A 14,454-nucleotide genomic window follows, 5' to 3' on the forward strand; every position below is an offset into this window, starting at 1 on the left:
TACTAGTCTGAGTGCAAAGTGGTTTCACATTACAATTGAAAAACTGTTCTTTGTCACAAAAATCTCAAACATTATTTGTGTGATCTCTAAACCTTTTAAATACATTTGAAATATTTGTTTTCAGTAAAACTTTATGTTTTGTTATTTTCTATACTGTAACTGTGTGGGTTCTGTCACTTGACCAACCTTGTAACCATCTTAAAAAAGTTAGGAAATAAATATAAATTATGTTTTTTTCATAGTATAACATAAAAATTAAATATTTAGTCTAAGCTAAAGCCTCATAATGCTATATATTTACATAATATTTATTACTTTTTTTATTTTATTGACCCTCAAGTCATACTTAGCTAACATTACATAGCTTGTATTGATGCAGTGGATTTGCAGTCAGGTTACATATCCAGTAATATAAAATTGACCTTTAGTCTTCCCTGTCTTGATTGAGTTTTAGTGTATTTTGTAATACACAGTCACATTTCAATTATTATACATTATATACATGTATAAAGATCATTACTATTTAGAAATAAATTACTAAACTTTTTTTTTAAATATAGAACAATAAATCGAGAAATAAAACAAAAATTTTTCTCTTCTCACTATGACCATTGTACTCGGTTGTTGCTGGATGTATGTTGTTAAAACTTTTAAAATTTTGCAGGTATAGGAGATAAAACAAAAGTTTTTTTAGGTTTTTTGTATATATACAGTTGAATAACTAAAAAATCATAAATAACTACACTGATACTATAGAAGTCTACTATAATTTTTTAAGTTCAGTAACTAAGATTTATTTAGATTATAAAAAACCTGAAACTACAAGCAGACTAAATACACAACCTACCTCCTTGGAAACTTGGATTGAAAGAATGTGGTAGCTTTTTCAAAGAATAAAATAGCTGATAAAACCACTCTGGAGCATTCTAAGCTGTTGATTGGTTATTCACATGTCATACAGTACAGTATGCTGTACTAAGAGTATATAAGGGACTGTTTCAAATAAATTGAAAGATTTGAACAGGGCCATTGTGTATAATTCAGTATGGAAGCCATATCTCAGCAAAATAAAGAGATACGAGGTTCAAATTTGATATTCTAGCTTGATAATATTAGTAATTTGAGTTCCTAATTTATATGAAACTATAGACTTAGTATTTTGACTTTACAAACATTTAATTGTAAACACTGCTGCATTCAACATACCACATGACTTACTGAAATATACGTGTACATATGTTTGTTTAATATTTACTCTTAAATTAAGAAATTAATTCATATATAATATTAATTATAATCTACAAGTTGGTTCCAAACTTATTATCTAAGTTCAATAAAATTTTGAATGCAAGTCAACAAACACAAATGATGTGGCCTTTGAAACCTGAACCATTGCAAAAAGGTGAAGAATATTTCTGTTTGTTCAGTAAAAGCTATTATCTGGCATCTTCCAGGACTAGTCAGTGCTGGATATGGAAAAATTCCAGTTAGAGAAGCAATTGTTGTTGTTCTAAAGTGTAGAGTTTTTTATACATTAACTATAACAACAAGAGTTTTAAACAATAATAAATGTTATAAAAAAAACCTAAAACTCTATAAAATCATCTGTAAGTCTGGTATTTAAAATAAAGTAATATAATACATTATAATGCACTCACCAACTAAGTATCCTTGTGAAAGCTTGCCAGTTTAAGGCTGAAGATTTGCAGATCAGCAAAAAGTCATTTAAACACTCATTAGTACCTAAATAGCCACAATGAGCATTTGAAATTTCTGGTTATGAGAGGTTTCCAGGTGGGAATATGCTAGACAAAAATGCTTTTACTCTATTAAACAAACAGTTGAAAAATTCTTAGTGTGGCTGACTATTTCTTGATGCAAAAGTAATACTACTGATGGAACTGGTGATAAAAATTTGTTTCATTTGACTTTACCTTCATTTCAGTTACCTTAATTTAATGGACTTCTATTACAACAGGATTTGACCTTGAAAAATAAAATAGTTTATTTTGAGACTCTTAAAATTGTCCTTCTAATACCATTTTTTTAAATTCCTGAAGTGTAGTTGTTGACTTTGATAAATACACAGTTTATAAAAGCCTTCAAATCATTTTATGGATATGAATGATTTAAGTGTACAAGCATTGTAAACTAATAAACTAAATATTTTTGATAAATATACATTAAATTGCAGATGTTTTTGTAACTTTTATGTTTCTCATAATTTCTCATTATTTGTTTTAAATCAGAAATGTTAACTTTGAGATCTAACTTTTGTCTTCTTGAAATCACATATGTCCAAGAGGCTTTTGTTCAGTGCAAGAACTGAACAGCTTGGCTGAAAAATGAGAAACAATAGTTTGTTTTAAATGCTATTTATATATGCAATGTAAACACTGTCAAAATAATGAAGTCTTATTCTTCTTAATACTTTATACTGTAGTAGTAGTATTTATTAAGTAGGTTAAATAATATTGGTGGTGTTGTTAGTTGTAGGATTCTTTTACAATAGGTGTCTGACTTGTTGGCTGTAAATTCAAAACAAATAAACAAACAGCACTTTATTCACCTGATTTCAAAATAATGTGTGTATGTGTGTGTGTATATATATATATTTGGAACCAGTTATACATATGTACAACAAATGATTCACGCTGCAGGAATCATAGGTATGCCATAAACACTGTATAGTTCTCTTCTTTTTGTTAAAACTCCACTTAGGCCTATTCAGTTGCTTTACAATTCAGGTGACAAGTTAAACTTTTTTTTTTTTTCTGTCTCTCTCTCACACTACTACCAAACTGTCTGAGCATAGTTTACTTACATTTTGTCAAATTATCACAGCTTATATACTTCTAAAATCATCTGCTTCTTTTCTGTATTTAGGTCTACTTCCAATAAACACCTACATTTTTTTTTATCACAGTCCACACACACAGGTTAAATTTTTAGGACTCTCTTTGATGAAATAAACTATTATTTTTATCTCTTTTACTGTGACATATATCAAGTGTTGAGCCTGTATTAATTGTTGGGTTTTCTTTTGCTGTCTGAGCATCTATTTTTCCTGGATATTTTTTCTCGTTTGCTTTGTCTTTGTCTTTTGCTTTTTTCAGCCCTCTCATACAACTTACATGTTTATTACTAAATTGTCTACTTCCTACATATCTTCAACATCAATAAATTTCACAAGATGTTCTGTAATTTCGACATCAATGAGTTATAAATACAACATATGACAGTTACTGAGTTAGGTAACTAAACTTGTTGTAACAATTACTTTAAAATTGTCTCTCACTCTTCTATTATGAACAAAACTAAACTATCATAAAATACTCATTCACAAAATAAATAAATTAATAATATGTACACAAAACAGTTGTTTATACCATGACAAAGACTTTTAAAGTTGCAATCTTTGATACTAAAAGCTGGCAGTGTACTGAATAATAAGCCTAATAATTCTGATCAAAATCATGTTAAGCTGTAGAGTTTGTTTGTTTTTTATTATTAACTTAAAACAATTCTGAAACATGCATCTGTAGTCTAATGTGACTTTTATCAAAATGTTAAACCAATTTGCACATTCCAAAATGTAATTGGTATATGAATATACAAAATGTATTGAGTATCTTACAATGACAGCAAGTAAAACATTTGGTTGTTGAGGTTGAATTTGTCAAAAAAATCTTTGCACTTTTATAGTTTATGCTTTGGAGTTAAGTTAATACTTTCATAAGTGATTATCTACTTTTATTTATAAAATGTATTATGTTTTGGAGAAAAAATTCATATCAAGACTTGTATGTTAAAACTTGAATGTTTAACATTACTGATAATTAAATCTTCTAATTATTACATTTTGTTAATAAGTTTGTTGTTTAATTTGTTATTTCATCTTTCTTTTAGCATGCACTTCACATAATAAATGAAAGTTCAATAATGTTATTTTTAATTATATTTGTCAGAAGACATTAGTATTAAGTCTATTATATTTTTTAATGCAAGGTTAGTCTCTGAGATATTTTATAAAATTGGAAAACTATTTGCATAAGTATTTGCTACAACAACAACTATTTTGTGAATATCTTCAAAAATTATAACTCTGATGTCTTCTGACAAGTATAGTTAATTATAACCAAGCTTTACCAGCTTGAAAAATGGGGATAAAACCATAACAAGTATTATATTTACTTACTTTAGTGCAGGGGTGTGCAACATTTTTCGTCGGTGGGCCATATAACCAACTTCATCAATCAAGCGGGGCCACTTAAAAAACAAGCTTATTCGTGTACATGCATAATAAATTAAAAAAAAATCTCAAAATGCAAGCAATAATATTTTATATTTTTGCATGAGTGATCATTTTAGTGCGACACTTGAAATTTAGAGTCCTTGCAGAGCTTGTCAATATCAGCTTTGACAGAAGTGGTTGCCACTCTTAACTGACTGGTCAAATGTTCATCAGTCAGCTGACTTCTACATTTGGTTTTGATGAGCTTCATTTTGGAGAAAAATTGCTCACAGCAGTAGGTGCTACCAAAAGGGAGGCAATTCTTTGTGCATGACGGGACAAATTGGGAAACTTTTCACGTACACAGAGTTTGTAAAGTCTAGCAAACTGTTTTCAGAGAATTTCCTTTTAGTGTCCATGTCAGCCTGCAGTTCAATGAGTTCCATTTGGCAATCATCAGGACTGTCTTCCACTGCCAAATCAAAGGTTGAGCGAACAATTTCAATCTAATTTCAGTTTGTCTGAAATCTGGAAATCTGTTTGCAAACTCATCACGCAGCTTTTGTACACTGGTTCCATATTTGGTGCAATCCAGATTAGGAAATTCCAGTTTCCTGGTTGCAAGACATGTAAAATGGGTCAATATGGCTCTTCTCAACTGAACCTGAAAAGTTCCAATTTCTTCTCAAAAGCACAAATATGCTCAAACAACTTATTCACAAGTTGACTTTTCCCTTGTAGTTTTAAGTTTAAATCAGACAGATGCTGTGTAATGTCTGTGAGGAATGCTAAGTCATTCAGCCAGTTCTCATTGCTCAAGAAGTCCACATTCTGACGTTTGCTCTCCATGAAGAACTTAATCTCCTCTCGCAGATTCCAGAATCTCTTCAAAGTAGCAGCTCTACTAAGCCAGCGTACAGCAAAGAAGTACAAAACATCTGAATACTCACTGTCCAGCTCATCTAAAAAGTTTTAAATTGTCGATGATTTAATCCTCGTGTTCGAATATAATTTACGCATTGGACAACATTTTTCATGACTTCTGCAAAATCCAGAACTTTGGTGCACAAGCTCTCTTGGTGAATAATGCAATGGCTTACAACTACGTCTTGTGCTCCAATTGCAGTTAGAAATTTCTTGGTGAATCCATTTGTCCTACCTGTCATGGAAGGAGCACCATCTGTTGTAACACCACATAATTTATAAGGATTCAGTTCAAACTTTTCTACAACCTTAAGCACTTGTTCACAAATATCCTGTCCTGTGGTTGTGGAGGAAAGGCTTGCCATATCTAAAAACTCTTCGAAAATATCAAAGCCTGCAGTAACAGCTCTGATGAAAATGACAAGTTGGGATGTGTCATTGATATCAGTGCTTTCATCAAAAGCCAGACTGAAAGCTTCACACGAATTCAATCTCTCTTTCAAAGTTTCTTTGATGTCCTCTGAAAGATCTTTTGTCCTGCGTGAGACAGTAAAGCGGGAAAGGGTAGTTTGCTCCACCAAATATTTTTCTCTGGACATGCATATTCTGTGAATATTGTTAAACAATTTTAATAAATTCTCCATCACTGAAAGGCTTTCCTTTTCTGCCATACATTCACAAAGCTTAAAACTCAGTTTTGTCACCAGTTCTGAATTTTTCTTGAAAGTGGTAAAATACCTTGTTGCTTTTCAATGGATGTTTTAAATGTTCAATTTTGTCCTTTCGTGCCTGACCAACAATTTCATCAAACTGGGAGGAGTGCTTAGTTGCGTAATGTCGCTTAATATTGTACTCTTTCATGACTGCAATTGTAGTTTGACAGACGAGGCAGACAACACCTTGATTATGTGGGACAACAAGATATTTTGTGCACCATTCACTGTTGAATAACCTTCCCTCATCATCAATTTTTCGTTTCTTAACTGCTGACATTTTACTAGCCCTGAAATCAAAACAAAAATTATTCTCACGAAAATAGCAAATTAGAAAAAAACATAGAATTTATTTACACATGGAACCTCTTATGGACAGAAACACGTTTCTAAATTGGCATCCCGATCATAGCCTTCCGGTACTTAAATTAATTGAGAAGAGCAAAATACAGTGTGACCTCGCCTATTCGCGGTTCGCCATTCGCGGCCCCGCATATTCGCGGGTTATGCGCGAACTGCGTTTTTGTAGGTCACAGAGACTGAAAGGGCTTTTCGAGGAGATTTCTGTTGTATTTACTCAATCAAGCCGTTTTTATCAATTGTCGTCTTCACCAAACAAGATTGGTGATGCTATTGGCTGACGGCCTCAGATTCCTCAACAACGCAAACGGCAAAGCACAGCCCGGTAACGCACGGTACAATTTAGTGAAATACATAACAGTATGCAATATTGCTACATTATTACTGCATCAATGAGTATAAGTATCATTAGTGTTTGGGAAGCATTTCATATAGTATATAATCGCATACATATACGTTTTAAAACTGCGTCCAATATTCGCGGTTTTTCGCTATTCGCGGGAGGGTAAAGAACGTAACCCCCGCGAATAACGAGGTCACACTGTACATAGAATCAGATGCATCTGAAAGCAAAAATTTTAATAAATTCAGTAAAGTCACAACAATATGCTAAATAATAATCAATTTACCTTCAATCTCTTGTAGTAACTGTAAAAGGTAATAAAATTTTCACCAATAATGAATGACGGACAGCAGAGGTTAGGGAAAATTGTCGCCAGCGGGCGAAGGCGAGGTTCAGGACATGACGTTGAGTCGTAGACAATAGTGCTAGTTCACGCCACCTATTCATGCCCTAAGGAGGCCGACCAATCGAATTCGGCCTGCTCCTCTCTAGCAAAGATAATTTTAGAAGTTTGTCGAGTCGAAGCCTGGGAATCCCGTAGGATCGATGCTTTTAAAAATATTCCATTTGCGTTGGATTACAGATCAGGCCACATGGTTAGATTACAACAACTAGGGCCACACTAAATGGCTTGGCGGGCCGGGTTGTGGCCCGCGGGCCGCCTGTTGCACACCCCTGCTTTAGTGTCTCTAATGGCTTTTGAATAATGCATCTGTATTTACTATTTATTCAGCAGGCCACTTTGATGTTCTTGTAACATTTTACTAGATATAGCTAAAGTTACTTTTTTGATCAAAGTAATAAGTGTTTTCTATTTACAAACATTTCATATTTACAACTACAATAAAAAGAATTTTAATTTATATAAAGACAAGTAGGGATTGATGCATACAAGGTATGCTGAAAACGTTCTAAGACTTCACTTTTATTCTGAAGAATAATGTACATACATCAATATTATATGCTTTCTCCTTCAAAGTTATCTTCCCCCAGTTGGTAAACACTTGTTTCAACATTCCTACCATTTTTATAAGCAATCCTGAAAGTCTTCAACTGTTATGCAACTAAGTTCTGCTTTGACATTATTATGGATGGTTGGAATGTCATCAGATCTCTTTCTTTTCAACTTAATTTTGATTTTGGGGAACAGAAGAAAAATTGCACTGGGCAAGATCAGGGGAATTCGGGGTGTGTGGTATCACAGGTATGTTTTTCCTGCCAAAAAGTCTTGAATAGGCACAGCAGTGTGTGAAGGTGCATTGTCATGATGAAGAAACCAGTGACCATTCTCCTACAGCTTGTGACAGTTGTTACTGAATTCCTCCCTCAAGCAAATTAAGATCTTTTTATTAAAGGTCTGGTTAACTGCCTTTCACCTTAGGGACTGTTTCATCAGTGAATGATGTCGACGGTTGCCCAGAACGTGGGTCATCTTTGACCAATTCTCAGCTATCTTGAAAGCATTTTATTCACTGATAAACAACAGTCTTACTTAAGCAGTCATCACCAAAGGCAGTTTATAACATATCTAGGATTTCTGTTTCTCCCTTTACCATTTTTCACATAAAACTTGATGCAAACATGTTCTTCTTTTCTGTCCATTTTATTATAACAGGAGCAAGAGATACATCTGTCTTTGAAGATGTTTTTCTAACACTGGTATAAGGTCTGGAGAAATGGCTTGTTCGTGGGATAGATCACAATTTGTGCTTTGTACACACCTCAGTGAAACTCGCTGCCTCTGTACTGGTACCTGTAACAGAAGAAGTCTTAGAAATTTTTGATCACACCTTGTATTTGTAACGTAGCTAGTTAGAGTAATATAGAAAATTTTAATGCTGCAAAATGTATTGAAACAAGAAAACCAAAACTAAAAAAACACAATTAGTAATAATTTAAAAAAAGTGTCTTTACTTTGGTTTAGACTAACATTATTATAGTGATTTGCCAAAGTGGGGATAAAATCCTTATAAAAATCAGTGTTTTGCAACAGTAAAAGCTGGTGTTATTATGTTTTTGAATTTTTAAAAATTTGTTCTTTTACACATTATGTATTATAAAAAAACAAAAAAAAGTATAGCTTTCTAAACATGATGCCATATAAGAAATGTATTGTTTGAATAGTGTAGGTTTAAGATACATTGCATGTTGATGTAGATGGATATATCAAAAACGTTTTTTTTTGTTGTTGTTAATTTTTAGATGATGATGAATGTGAACTGGGAACACACAACTGTGAACGAGGATATACTTGTCGAAATCTGGAGGGATCCTTTCGCTGTCAGAGGACTACATGTCCTCGTGGTCAAAGACTCTTATCAGATGGAACTTGTACCATTCCAAGCTGTGGTGTTGGAATGGAAGTGGATTCTGCTGGGTATTGTGTTGGTAGGTTTGTGGTGCTAATTTCTTTAAAAAAATGTTTTACATCACAAGCTAATAAATGAGAACATGAGAAAAAATGTTGTTCTCCAAAGATAAAATATTTAAGAATTTGTTTACCACATAACATTTGCATTTTATATCATGTAGTTAATGGTTTTTGGTGGAGCATTTTTGTTGTATTTCAAATTTACCAGGAACTGTGAACATCCTGATTTTGTTACAACTGTGAAAATTAATAAACTTGAATTACTGGAATTTATAATCAAATAGAAAATCATTAACTGATATACTTTGAATTTTATCATTATGGAATTAGATATCAATGAATGCCAGCAGAATCCAGATATTTGTGAAACTTATCAAAGGTGCCGAAATTCAATAGGGTCATACTATTGTGAAGATAAGATAAGATGTGGAAATGGATTTGAACCCAACCAGTATGGAACAGCATGTAATGGTAATTAGTTTTATTTGGTTTTCGTCAGTGGAAAACAGAAATGATTAGTCAGGAGCATTGCTATGTAGCAAAATAGGAAACTTTTTGGTCCATTAAAAAAACTATTTGTTACTTGATATTACTAGTATTGTTTACAGATACTTTCCATCTAGCTCCTGAACATATTCGTATGGTAGATTAACAGTATTTCAAATTTCTGGATAAGTAAAATACACTGTTACCTGCTTCTCTGCTATATAGAAGGACATGAGTAGAGATGTGTTATCAGTTAAATAAAAGGAGAGTAATTCAATGATCAATAAAAACAGAATGATTTGGACAGCAACTTGACACCTGGTAATTGTATTGAAATGAAAGGAAGATAATTCTTATGACATAGAATGCTTTTTTTCTCATTTTACAAAGTATGATTATAGTTAATATTATACTTGCCATAATATGTTAGTATCAGGCCAGTTATATTTTTAACACTGCATTTTTTAGGTAGTCCATTAGGGATATTGAAGAATTAGAAGAGTTTATAATAATTGTTATCCAACCAGACTGTATTCACCATATCTATTGCAGATAATGAATTTCACTCAATCCAGGACTCATCAGACAAGTTGGGATGCAATAAACACAGTGTTGGAGCAGTGGTTATATAGACCTTTTCCTAGAAGAACAAATGCTATGGTGTAATCACCTTTTAGAAGTTGGGGAAATAATATTATAATTAATTATACTTATTGTAATACACTAATATCAGGTCCATTATATTTTAACTCTGTATTCTTTATCTAGTTCCTTAGGGATTTTCAAGAATTAGAAGAAGGTATGATGATAGTGTTACAGTCACACCATGTTTTCTATATCTATTGCTGATAAAGCATTTCACCAAATTCAAAGCTCATTAGGTCAACAGGGACATGATGAACATGACAGTGGTTGGAGCACTGTTTAAATATGGCATTTGTCAAAACAAAAGTTGGTATGGTGTAAACACCTTTAACAAACTGGATATGGTAAAGATAGTGTGGCTGGAATACTATTATTATACACACTTCTAATTCTTGAAAATCCCTGGTAGATCTGATAAAAAAAATACAGAGTTAAAGAGATACTTGGTGGAAGAGTGTAGAGGAAGTCAAATGCATCATGTGAGCATGTCATGCTACTATAGGTTAAGAGTTGATGCATGATGATTTACACAAGAAACCTGTTGGAGCATAGTAATAACACTAATACATTATTACAAGGATAATTAAACTGAATTTTGATCTTAATCTAAATTTTAAATGTTTGATGTAATTGAATTAAGTGATAAAATGCCATTGACAATAGCTGATAAAGAACTGGTAGAGAAACTTTAATGAAGACTTCACAACAGGTGCTAAATTTTTCAGAGTTGAATTGTAATCTTTCTGGAAGGGACAAGATTTTTTTCATAGTTTATAATCTCTTTTTTTTATATAACTAACCAATTACAAAACTGGATTGCTAAAATCTGGATGTGTATCTGCCTTTTAATGTGTTTTATCTATTTATATAACCTATCTATCAAGGTGATATTTGGTTAAAAAAAAAGTCTTTAAACAGCAGTTAACATCCTTGACTAACTCATTTCTGATATGGTACTTATCTCCTCTCACAAGATTAGCTATTCTTGTTCAATGCTGCTCTCTATATATATGCATTTTTTTTTATGCATGCCACAAACCTTGCACTTCCCCTCCCTTTGTTGGAATTACTATGCTCCAACAAGTTTCTTGTGTAAATCATCATGCCTCAACTCTTAACCTATAGTAGCATGACATGCTCACATGATGCATTTGACTTCCTCTACACTCTTCTACCAAACCTTCACTTCTTGTTTGTGGCATTTAAGTACAGATATTTGGTGTGCTTAGTGCATCCCATTTGACAAATACTTCACTTTTTGCAAGAAGCTGTTAATTTTCCCTTTGATTTCTTTTGTCCCACTTTAATATTGCCACTATATTTCTTAACTCAATCAATTTGAGCAGATTTATTGGGTTATGAATTCGAAGTTCACTTAATTGCTTCGAGGGTTACACCAACAACCAATGTTTTGTCTGAAGTCTCAGGTGTGGACATCCAATGGTGGATCTTTCTGCTTTTATGTGTCAGGAGATTGAATGCTATATGGGTCAACCTTTCTACCCAGGCTCCTCTTCAAATTATTCAGAATGACATGAATTTTGATCATTTTTACCCCTTCCTGAGTTTGCCATTCCTTCCCAAATTTATCCTGAGGAATTACCTGGACCTAACTTGGTCTTTATAGATTTTGTGTTTCAAGTCTGTGATGTTTTATCTCTTTCCCCATATCTCTTTCTCTCCTCGTCTTTCCTTGTTACATGAGCAGTTTTCTCAAACACTTTTGGTGTTTCCTCTGTCCCCTAATATTTGGGTACATGCAGATCACAATTAAGTGAGGTGATCAGTATGCTCTGCCCCCTGAGGACTTGTGATTTGTATGCCCTTTCTTACTGTTTAGCAGAAGGTTCATTGTTATATCTTTAGGGGGTGGTCTTGAATATACTGGTTGTCCTACCCATGCCCAATATTCTCACCTTTGTCTTACCATCACCACCCTTCTGAGGTATTTTTCTTTCATACATCTGCTGTTGGATAACTATCCTGTTGGTTTGGGTCTAGTGGAAGCTTAACTGTTGGAGTTTCTTCTTTGTTTCTTCCCTTCATCAATGCTCAATGGGCAATACAGATTCTGTCAGAAAGATTTGTTATTTAATTTCTTTCCCAATTTCTTGTTTTTACTTACCTTGTTTCTTTTCCTCTTACTCCTCAAGATCCCATGACATGTCAGCTTCTGTCAGAAATGGTTCATCATTTCCTTTTGTAGCAAGACCTTCAACTAGACCTAGATGGACTTCTGTGTCCAGTCAAAGCCCTATATTGTTATACTGCATGTACATACGCTCTGGGGTAAGTGCAACCATTTTTTTAATTCCATAACAATTCTCCTTACTTTATTATCATTCCCCTTCTACTCTTACGAATTGGGTCCACCCTTTGGTTTGTTTGCCCTACTCCTCCTATACATTATTCCATGTTTGTTCCCATCAAATCTGACATTTTACATTTTTCCTCACTTCTCATATTCATTGCCCATTGGAGGATATTATACTGCTCCATGTACATTCATCTGCCACTATCATCATCATATCCTACCTTCTTCTGTGTTGGGGTTTTGTTTCTCACCTGTGAATTTAACTGTTAAGTTTTATTCATTTATATATTTTTTAGGAATCTTTCTTTCCCTTTTTATCACATAGATCCTACTCTGTGAGAAGTGCTACCTGACCAGGTATTCTTTAACTCTGCACTGTAAGTCATGTTGACTCCTGCTCTCTCATCCTTGGCTCCACACCTTCATCATTGAGATAGGCTGTTCCACAAAATCACTTGATGGATATTTACCTCACTTTAATTGCTTCATTAACATGCCCATTCTGGACCGTACCACCTATGGACTACATATGTAAAGCAGAAGGGGATTGCTGCACATCCCTGCCATGCTAAAGCATAAATTGGTATGGCCTGCTTTACAAAATAGGGTTTTGCAGTCACTCATTGCACTGTCTCCAGTGATGTTGTTCCTCAGGACTCTCCACAACAATGTTACCATCCTTTCTTGAATGGAGTATTGAGAGTCTTTACCACTTTCCAGTTCAAAACTGGGGTGCTTGACCAGGGGGACACTTTTCTGAATGAGTTCCACAGGAAACAGATTAGAACCATTCAGTTGAGAGTAGGTTGGAAGGTGTTACGCTGGTATAGCTGAGGTGTGCCATCCACAGGAGGTGAATCACATTTACACAACAATTGGAGTTGAGCTGTATTCTTATTGGATGATGTGACCTCCTGACATCATTTACAGGACCACTGGAGTTGAACCATCACCTTTTTTGGTGATGTGGCCTCCTGATACTCACTTGAGTTGAACTGTCACAATTACATTGCACCCCTTTGATTGGGAGCCCTCATCCTACCTTCACATTGAGGCCAGTTCCTAGCATTGAGATTACAGATTCGAATGAACCAATCATGATAGGTTCTCACACAAGTTTGGGATGCCTATCTTCTTTCTGCTACTGTGTAGTTTATTCTTATGTATGTTGTGTTGGTAGGCAGTTAAGAAAATCTTGCTAGTTTTTGAAGTTGGCTTGTACAAAACTGCTCAGCAGTGCATATTTAGTATATCTTTCCTTTGGTTTCACATATAAGTCAGTATGTAAAAGCTATATAGCCCATTTATTCATTGTTGAATGTTGGAGGTGAAGTTGCAATGTAGAACTGAAAAAAACTGTTTTTATGTATATTGCTAATGTACTAGATAGTGTCAGATTTTTTATAATAACTATAGAAAGTTTTCATATTCTATCTTCAGTAACTTTATTAGATTAAAACATGAAAAAATAGAACAAAATTGAAATTGGTTATATTATATTAAAGTTATTAATCTTTAAAGAAAACATTATCAATTTCAACACATGCAGATTTGATTACCGTAGTAAAGAATTGGTTAATTATGCATAATTTAAGGAATTAAGTTTTTGTTTTTTTGTGTCTTATAATTTTCAGATCTTTAGTATTTCATATTTTTTACATGTTTTAATGTTTGTGAACTGATGACTCATAATTTCATTTTAGATATTAATGAATGTGAAAAAGGAACACATGATTGTAGGCCAAACCAAATCTGTCAAAATCGTCGGGGGTTACTCTTGTGAGTGTCCAAAGGGTTATCAACAGAACATTCGCCGTGAGTGTGAAGGTGAGAACTGACTATTTATATACAAAAGGTTATGGAAATGGCTCAGGTAATTGTAATAAAACATTCAAAACAGCACAAATTTGAGTATATATTTTTTTATTTTACGTAGTTGTGTTATGCAGGACAATATTATGAACTTGTTGTATTTTTAAGTGAAACTTATTTCCCCAAAAGAGCATTATTTAGGTCATATCTATATATATAACATAAAGACCAGCAGAATATATTACAAAGTAA

General features: G+C 33.3%; 1 pseudogene across 1 annotated transcript in view; it reads left to right on the forward strand.

The window, feature by feature from the left end:
- The window catches only part of LOC143236198 (uncharacterized), a 92,511-nt pseudogene that overhangs the window by 54,885 nt on the left and 23,172 nt on the right, over positions 1-14,454 (forward strand). Inside the window, exons 17-19 of the transcript XR_013019510.1 lie at positions 8,777-8,962; positions 9,276-9,416; positions 14,094-14,217. The product of XR_013019510.1 is annotated as an uncharacterized LOC143236198 (transcript). The remainder of the gene's footprint in view (positions 1-8,776; positions 8,963-9,275; positions 9,417-14,093; positions 14,218-14,454) is intronic.

The sequence above is a fragment of the Tachypleus tridentatus genome, chromosome 13, assembly GCF_004210375.1.
Source record: "Tachypleus tridentatus isolate NWPU-2018 chromosome 13, ASM421037v1, whole genome shotgun sequence".
Lineage (NCBI taxonomy): Eukaryota > Metazoa > Arthropoda > Merostomata > Xiphosura > Limulidae > Tachypleus > Tachypleus tridentatus.